The sequence below is a fragment of the Acinonyx jubatus genome, chromosome B1, assembly GCF_027475565.1.
Source record: "Acinonyx jubatus isolate Ajub_Pintada_27869175 chromosome B1, VMU_Ajub_asm_v1.0, whole genome shotgun sequence".
NCBI lineage: Eukaryota > Metazoa > Chordata > Mammalia > Carnivora > Felidae > Acinonyx > Acinonyx jubatus.
The window spans coordinates 55,829,514-55,839,587 of NC_069382.1; the positions used below are offsets into that span (position 1 = coordinate 55,829,514).

The following is a 10,074-nucleotide window of genomic DNA, read 5'->3' on the forward strand; positions in this document are numbered from 1 at the left end:
GGCTCTGTGCTGATAGCTCAGAGCCTGGAGCCTGCTTCGGATTCTGTGTCTCCCTTTATCTCTGTCCCTCCCCTGCTCATGCTCTGTCTCTCTCTGTCTCAAAAATAAATAAAAACATTGAAAAAAATTTTTAAAAACATTAAAAAAAAAGATCTATACTCTGAAACTATAAGACACTGATGAAAGAAATTAAACAGGACACAAAGAAATGGAAGTCCATGCTCATGGGCTAGAAGAACAAATATCGTTAAAATGTCAATACTACCCAAAGTAATCTACACATTCAATGCAATCCCTATCAAAGACCACCAGAAGACCTTGAATAGCCAAAACAATCTTGAAAAAACAAAGCAAAGCTGGAAGCATCACAATTCCAGACTTAAAGCTATATTACAAAGCTGTGGGCATCAAGATAGTATAGTACTAGCACAAAAACAGACACATAGATCAATGGACCAAAACAGAAAACCCAGAAATGGACCCCCAACTATTTGGCCAACTAATACTCAGCAAAACAATAAAGAATATCTAATGGAAAAAAGACAGCCTTTTCACAAAATTGTGTTAGGAAAACTGTACAGAAACATACAAAAGGATGAAACTGGACCACTTTCTTACACCAAAAACAAAAATAAATTCAAAAGGATGAAAGATTTAATTGGAGACAGGAAACCATCAAAATCCTAGAGAAAAACACAGGCAACAACTTTTTGACATCAGCCATAGCAACTTCTTAATCAGACATGTCTCTGGAGGCAAGAGAAATAAAACCAAAAATGAACTACTGGGACTTCACCAAGATAATAAGTTTCTACATAGCAAAGGAAACAATCAATAAAACTAAAAGGCAATGATGGAATGGGAGAAGATGTTTGCAAATTACATATCTGATAAAGAGTTAGTATTCAAAGTCTATAAAGAATTTATCAAATTCAACACCCAAAAAAACCAAATAATCCAGGGGCGCCTGGGTGGCTCAGTCAGTTAGGCATCTGACTTCAGCTCAGGTCATTGTCTCGCAGTTTGTGGGATCGAGTCCCGTGTCAGGCTTTGTGCTGACAGCTCGGAGCCTGGAGCCTGCTATGGATTCTATGTCTCCTCCTCTCTCTGCCCCTCCCATGCACATGCTTTGTCTCTTTATGTCTCTCAATAATAAATAAATGTTTAAGAAAATTATTAAAACATAAACAATCCAGTGAAGAAATGGCAGAAGACATGAATAAACAATTTTCCAAAGGAGACATCCAGATGGCTAACAGACACATGAAAAGATGCTCAACATTACCCATCATCAGGGAAATACAAATCAAAGCCATGATGAGATACTACCTCACACCTGTCAAAATGCCTAAAATTAACAACAAAAGGAAATAGATGTTGACAAGGATACAGAGAAAGAGGAACCCTTGTCCACTGTTGGTGGGAATGCAAACTGGTGCAGCCACCCTGGACCACAGTATGCAGGTTTCTCCAAAAGTTAGAAAGAGAACTACCCTATGACACAGCAATTGCACTAATACGTATTTCCCCAAAGTATACAAAAATACTGACTAGAGGAGGCACATTCACCCCGACGTTTATAGCAGCACTGTCACTAATAGCCCAACTATGGAATGAGCCCATATCTTTTGAATGAAGAATGGATAAAGATGATAATGTGTGTGCGTGTGTGTGTGTATTTTTTCATTCTTTTTGATGGCTGAGTAATATTCCATTGTATATATTCCATATACACAAAGACACAGATGGAGCTAGAATATATTATGCTAAGCAAATTCAGTCAGTCAGAGAAAATAAATAGCATATGAGTTCACTCGTGTGGAATTTAAGAAACAAAACAGATGGACATAGGGGAAAGAAAGAAAAAGAGAGGGAAGCAAATTATTAGAGACTCTTAACTACAGAGAACTGAGGGTTGCTGGAGGGGAGGTGGATGGGAGGATGGACTAAATGGGGTGATGGTCTTGAGGGCAACTGTTATCATGAGCAGAGGTGTTATATATAAGTGATGAACCACTAAATTATACTCCTGAAACCAATGTCACACTATATGTTACCCAGCTAGAATTTAAATAAAAACTTGAAACATTCAAAAAAAAATACAAAGGAATGTAGGTGCTACAAAGTCAATGCAAACAAAGGTTAGACTGCATATTCCATCTTCAACTAAATTAGGAACTTTCAAAATTTATAATTGACTGTATACTCCTGCCTGTGTCTATCATAATGCCATGCTCATAGTAAATGAGACAATGATTATTTAATTTTAGAAGAGATGCTATAGCCAGCTTTCATAGCCACAGAAATACAGTATTGACAATTAGATTTGCCCAACTCTAATTTAATCTCACTCGAATAGATGGAAGAAAAAGTTCAGCTAAGAGATTAAAAGTGGGGAATAAAAGAATACTCAGGAGAGAAATCAATCCCTCAGGGAAGCCATTACAAAACCATATTATATACATACTTTTTCTGTTGAATCTAATGATTTTCATTCTTTTTCTTCTAATTCTTCCCTAGCCTATCACAAAAATTTAATGGATGTTATATGTACAATTAAGCATGTGCAAGAATTCTGAGATGTCACTGGCCTTTCATGATGGCAGGTGGAACAGAAATCAAAACCCTGAAGCTCAAACTCTTAAGAGTATCTTTGAGAATTCTTCTGCCTGGGAAGCACACAACAGGGAGCCATTCTCTCTCCCTACATGCTTATTCTCTACTTCTCCTGCCAATAATGTTTCCATTCCTCCTCTAAAATCCTCAGAGAAGCCAAATTTACAAATTATCTTTTTTGCATAATATTCTTGGCTCCCTCAAACTATAGTTTCCTGAATTTGGACTTTACTATGCATGCCCTTTTATATGTTTGGATCCTCGTGTGTGTCTTTATCACACACATGTGCACATACACAAATACGCGCGCACACGCACACACACACACACACACACCCATATTCTTGGCTTTGACCAAAGAATTATCTGGCTTTGATTTTGCTCATTCATCTCTGACCCAAAGCTTCCCCTGTTGTCATTGTTTCCTTTCTTTTGTTTCTTCTTGTGCTATTACTAGATGGCTTTTACTTCAAATTACATTTAATTCCCAGGTATGGCATACACTGTGACATGTACTGTTTAATGATCTTCATTGTTATGCGAAGTAGAACAGGTTTTGGGGGGTGGTCTTTTTGTTGTTTGTTTTATTATTTTTTTTAATGAAAAGAAAGCTTAATGACCAGCTTGTATTATACTCTGATCAAGTTAATTGTCTCCCACACAAGGGAAGGGGAGCAGGAGGTGCTGGGATGGCCAACCATATGACAATAAAATTTAATGGTCATCACCGCCTAAACATACTGTGATGTTTTAGCCATTTGGCTGAGGACTAAGAAGCAGCTCTTTTACTGTGAGCTGAAGTGGGTCAACCAGGTGTAGTATGAGGAAGAAAAAAAGGGACACCCTGAAGCACAGCTTCCAATAATGTGTCCCTGCTGGAAAATCAGAACATTAACTATAGGGCCCTGGCTACTGCAATCAGAGATAAAGTGGATATTTTTGATCTATGGCTACAGGCTGATTGTGAGGAACAAAAGCAGGATTTCAAAGACTGTCAGGTTCTACGAATACAGACTGCAGTTTCAAATCTAAGAAAAATCTGTAGAGCTAATACTATAATTGTGTTAGTAATTTCTGCACACAAAGGACAATATAATATTAAAAATCAGAATCATAAAACAAAAAATTAATATACATTTCTCAGAAATATTCACTTGCTGATTGTTCAAATTAAGGAAAATAATTCAAAAAAATTAAGTAAAAAATTAAATACATTTCTACTGCAATTTCTGCTATAAATAAGCAATAATTCTATCAATTTGGCTGTACACCATTTGTAAAGATAGATACAGATACAGATATAGATATAGATATAGATATATAGAATGCATGATTAAAATTTAAAAATGTTTAATAAAAATTAAAAAAAAACCTTTTAGCACTTAATATATGATGTATCTGATAATTGACAGAGTTTAAAATGACCAGTATATCTTCATTGATTCAACTTTATCTGATTTTATCGATTTTGCCATTAAACTTTTCTTCCTCAATCCAACCATTTCCGAAAAATAAATCCTCAATGTACCACAAAACCACAAGTTCAAAGCATACAGTATAATATGGAACACTTAAGTAGGAAAATTCTCATCTATAAAAAAAATTTGTGGCAAGTGCTTCCTATTTAACATTTTTCCCAAATGACACACTAATTTCCAAAGAGGCACAGAAGCAGCACCCACCTCAAGCCATACTGCAAGATGCCTTTAGGGCCATTAAGCACAAATACTTTGCCTGGATGAACTAGAATGCTATTTTGCTTCTTCTGAATATTGAGCACCACTGGTTGACTTGAATCTCACATAAATAAGGACATGCACGTTATAAGGGGAACAAAATCAAACATAAAATCTCCATTCATTTTACTAATTTTCAGAAATGTCAACATGCCAATGTGAAAAGTAGTTAATATATTTTTCTTTCAAACTTAATTACAAATAACCGGCACACAAGAGTATATTTTAGTGGAAGATACAGATAATGTGAATCGAATTAGGCTTTAACTGATTTTGTTTTCTACTGATAGACAAAAAATGAAACAGGCTTATGGATACCAAAGTTCTGGACCTCAGAACTAACATTATTCAAAAAAAAAAATTTAAGGCACTTGGACTCCAAGAGACGTCATAAAAACATCAGAATCAAGTAAATCTTTTCTAGAAAATTTTAACTAAAGTATAACATATCTACATAAAAATACTCACTGAATTATCATGAAGTATAGCAACTCATGTAACCAGGAACTACATCTAGGAAAAGAATATTTGCATATTTATACAGAGACGTCTCCCAGTAATCAACTGTTTTTTCCAAGACAAATACTCTCCAGACTTATAATTCATATATTAGTAGGACCTTCTTTTTCCATTTATGTACACTGAATTATACAGTCTGAATTGGCTACATAATTTGAGAGACTCAGTGCAAAATGAGAAGGCTGGGTCACTTGTTCAAAATGCATTAAGAATTTCAAGGTGGTGACAGTAGAACATTAAGCCAAGCGTGGGCCCTGTGTAACTACACTGGTTACACACTCCTGAAGCCAACTCTGTATAAATCGTATATTTTTTATATACGTACAGTTTTTTCACCTCTCATTTAACTTGTGAAATTCACCATTGTTCTAAATTCTATGCTGTTTTCTCCCCCCACTGGCATTAGAGCACAGTTTGCCATCCTGTGAAAATATTTATCTATCATCTCTTTATAGAAATTTGTTTTCTCCAAAATGAGTAATTATGAATATACTGATATTGTTCAATAATTAAAAGTTTAAACAATTTGGGGGTGCCTGGGTGGCTCAGTCAGTTGAGTGTAGGACTCTTGATCCTAGGGTTGTGGGAATGAGACCCTGTCAGTCTCTGCGCTGAGTATGGAGCCTGCTTAAGATTCTCTCTCTCCCTCTCTCTTTCTCTTTCTCTCTCTCTGCCCCTCCCTGACTCATGTGCACATGTTCTCTCTCTCACTCCAAAATAAAATTTAAAAAATTAAACAATTTAAACACTGTCAAGGTATTTAAACAAAGAAGCTTAGAAGCTTAGATTGAGGTCTCTCTAATGCCTTAGCAACCTAAGTAAGCAAACAAAAACCTAAGCATGTAAATATGTCAAGGTTAAGAAATTGGAACCTAAGACAACCAGTCACAAACAGCCAACGAGGCTTTCTAAAATGAAGAAACTACCTAAGCTACCGCCAATGAAATAAGTTCCTTGCTTCACTTCCACATCTTCTCTATAAATGTCTTTCCCCTATTGCCTATGGGTGGACTTCTCGTAGCCATTTCTAGTTTGGTGTTGTCAAATTCAAATCTATGTTTGGTCAAATAAATTCAAAAAATTAGCATTTCTCAACTTACCTTTAACAATATTATTTTGCAAAGCTTTTGGTGGATATCTGCACTCATTTCCATTGAACTTTTACTAAAAGAGTAAAATTTCTGTACCACATTGTGGAATAAGCTTAAACTCTCATTAAAGCAGTTCTCTTCTATTCTTAATTTGGCAACTGATTTAATTTTTTAATTTTTTTTCAACGTTTATTTATTTTTGGGACAGAGAGAGACAGAGCATGAACGGGGGAGGGGCAGAGAGAGAGGGAGACACAGAATCGGAAACAGGCTCCAGGCTCTGAGCCATCAGCCCAGAGCCCGACGCGGGGCTCGAACTCACGGACCGCGACATCGTGACCTGGCTGAAGTCGGACGCTTAAACGACTGCGCCACCCAGGCGCCCCTGGCAACTGATTTTAAAATAAATATTTTTATTTTTAGAGATAGAGACCAAGCGGGGAGGGGCAGAGAGAGAGAGAGGTAGACAGAATCCCAAGCAGGCTCTGCACCTTCAGCACAAAGCCCAATGAGGGGCTCAAACTCACAAACTGAGATCATGACCTGAACTGAAATCAAGAGTCAGGCTTAATGCAAGTGTCCCTACTTTAATTTTATTAATTCATGCTCTTATTGCTACTATTTTTTCCCTTTTACTTTATGAAATTAATTTGTTCTACTTTACCATATATTTCCAGATGTAGGATGAGGTCATTGAATGTTATGTATTTTTAATATATTCATGAAAATACAACTCTACCAATAGCCCACAAGGTTTGATTATCATTTATAATCACTCAGTTACAAAAATTTTATAATTTCTTTAATGGCTCATTGATCTGTGGATTATTTAGAATCTTGACTAATATAGAATCTTGACTATTTTTTTTTTAAGTTTAGTTATTTTGAGAGACAAAGTGAGCACACCCATGTGAGCTGGGGAGGGGCAGAGAGAGAGGGAGACAGAGAATCCCAAGAAGGCCCTGCACTGTCAGTACAGAGCTGGACATGGGGCTCAAACCCATGAACCATGAGATCATGACTTGATCCAAAATCAAGAATAAGACTCTTAACCAACTAAGCCACTCAGGCACCCTGAATCTTGACTAATTTCTAAACAACTGAGGATTTCACCTTTTATTTTACTCTCATCTAAGAACATACTCTAAGTGTTCATTGAAATTCTTGAAGCTTTATTTACAGTGCAGTGTATAATTAGTTTAGGTAAAAAACTGGTAGCATTTGAACACAATGTTCACCCTTGTAATTTGGCTGAATGTCTGCTGTTTAACTATTTATCAGGCTTGCTAATTTTGTCCTTCATATTTTCTATATTCTTATTGATTTTTTATATTTCATTGCTCTATGAGCTTTGACGAAAACTTGTGGGCGAAAAATAGGTGTTCCACTACTAGTAGCTTATATTATCTTCTAAATGATAGAATATTTAATTATTAATTATAGGTTAAATATATGTTAAAACTATTTAAAACAATTGGAGAGGACCGAAGATAAGGGAGAAACTAGAGAGGATTCAATTTTGATGATGGAAATTTGTTGGATTCAATCCAACTTTATATAACCTTTTCCCCTTCAGTCTTCATAGTACAGACCACCTAGAAATCCAGAAGAAAGATGAGCTTATTGATTTGATGTATCAAATAACAAAATTCAGTGGTCCCAAAGAAGATATAAATTGAGAAAGTCCTGGAATATGAAGAGCTACAGAGGATTGTGCCCGACATCTGGATATAAACACATCTGAAACTATGACTGCCCCATGAACAGTGCTTAGTGCTTGGCCTGGTAAGACTCCCAGTATCCCAATGGAAAGCAAGTAGTAGAAGGTTTAAAGAGCTGAGATGCTATTTCTCCTGACCCCCCGTGGAGAAGCAAGAGTTTGGAGTGTGACTTTCACAAGTTAGAGAAACAAAGTACACACTGTGCGCTTTCATTTAAAATTCCAAAAGGTCCATGCTTATAGGAAAGACTGTGGTCCCAGAATTAAAGCACTCATTGAGAACAAAGAGCAAAACTGAAACAGACTTACCTGACAAATCTCCACACAAAAAGGATCAGTTCTTAATTTAGCTGCCTTCTGGAACAAAACTAAACACTGCTAAAAGACAGATAACAAAATCTAGAGTCTTTATAATGTATAATCACCAATGAGATAAATAAGTTATTTTTTTAAATTTATTTGTTTATTTTTGAGAAAGGGAGAGAGAGAGCACAAGCAGGGAGGGGCAGAGAGAGAGAGGGAGACACAGAAACTGAAGCAGGCTCCAGGCTCTGAGCTGTCAGCACAAAGCCTGATGTGGGGTTCAAACTCATGAACCACGAGATCATGACCTGAGCCAAAGTCAGATGCTTACCTGAATGAGCCCACCCAGGCAACTCTAAATCAAAAGTTGTTTTTTTTTTTTTTTTTTTTTTTTTTAACACATGAAGTCACAGGAAAATGAGAGCCATTGCTCAAGGTCAAAGGAAGTAAAAAACATAAAAGTAAAAATAAAAAAATAAGCTCAGAGAAAACTCCAATATTGAAATTAACATAGACACTGTATATTAGTTGTTGCAAATACAATCAATGACATAAGTGAAACCAAGATTAAAATAATTGATTTGGAATCTTAGCATTGATATAAGTGTAAAAAATAATTACACTAAAATTTAGAAGGGAATACTACAATGTTTGAAATGAAAGTCATCAGATAGGCTTAACAGAAGATGAAAGAGGAAGGCAAATTGGTCAGTGAAACTGCAGATTAATAGAAATTTCTCCAATTTGAATCACAGCAGAAATATTTTTTTAAAGTGGTTCCGGTTTTTTGTTTTTTTTTTTTTTTGCTCACTGCAGCAGCTCATACACTAAAACTCTAAGGATACAGAGATGATTAGCGTGGCCACAAGGATGACATGCAAATTCATGAACCCTTCCATATTATTAAAGAAGAAAAGTAAATGAATAAAGAAACAAAGTAGTTCTGTGTTGACACTGAGGCAACATTAAGTGGTCTAACATGCATGTAACAGAAACCAAGAAGTAACTCTTTGTAAACAGATTGATGATTTTTACTACAGAAATTTAATGGAGAGTCCTTGCTTTGAAATTGCTTTTTAGGGAAAAAATCTGGTTTGTCTTCGTTTCTTATGGAAAAAAAAACAAAATAATAAAATAAGAACAGCAACAAAACATTTGATTCATGGATTAAGTGGATTTGGAAGAATGGAAAGTAGTCACATAGACCTCTTCTTTCTGGGTAGCTTTTAACAAAGTATAAAATTTAAGAGAATCAAAATGGAAATGGCTTGGCTTCCTTTGAGAATATTTCTTTATTCATCATGACAATTCATAAGTTACCAAAACCAGTTTTACGGTGAATGAAGGAATAGTTCTAACCTCTTTCAAAAAGAAATGCAATGTCTTTGCTTTGTTCTTTCTGTCATCTTTTGGATTATTAACAAAATTTGGTGACTGATAAGATCCATGATTCATGAAAATCTGTTTTGAGAGTTCAATCCTTGTGTTAACACAGTTACTTACCTTAAACATGAGTGATTATGAAAGTCTAATATGATTCATATGGTGATTAGCAGAAGAGAAATTAGAGGCTGAAGAAGTTAAAGATACATGTTGCAATTTCACATTTGGGATTTTTTTCTATTGAAGAGACCAACAACATAATACACAGTACTTCAACCAGAGTGAGCTTTAAGAGTTTATTTTCTAATATAAAATAAAAAAAAATGGCTGTTGCAACATGTATTTCAAAGCTTTCTTTCCTCAATCATACCTGAATTGTCTTGCAGGTTTATACAACCTGACAGTCAGAATCCCGAAGGTAAATAATTTCTATTCCCAACAATGCATCTTACTTACATGTATTTCTTCTAAGGATATCAAAATAGTTTATGAACATAATGTTCACAGCATCCTTGAGAGGCAAACAAACTTAAGTTGAGTATCATAATTAGAACTGAAATTCAAAGATATGCATTGCAGTTCTGTATTTAAAAAGCCATCCCAAAGGAATACAGTATTTACACACGGGAAAAAAATTATTGTTCTCTTTTTATTGTTTGGAGTTTTAAAAATCAGTTGCCAGGCAACTGGATTTTTTGTACATATA

General features: G+C 35.4%; 1 non-coding gene across 1 annotated transcript; it reads left to right on the forward strand.

Annotated features, from left to right (window-relative positions):
* The first annotated feature begins 8,788 nt into the window (after positions 1-8,788).
* LOC113603183 (U6 spliceosomal RNA) lies at positions 8,789-8,890 on the forward strand. The gene has a single exon (XR_003424725.1). It is a non-coding gene; the product is annotated as a U6 spliceosomal RNA (small nuclear RNA).
* The last annotated feature ends 1,184 nt before the right edge of the window (positions 8,891-10,074 follow it).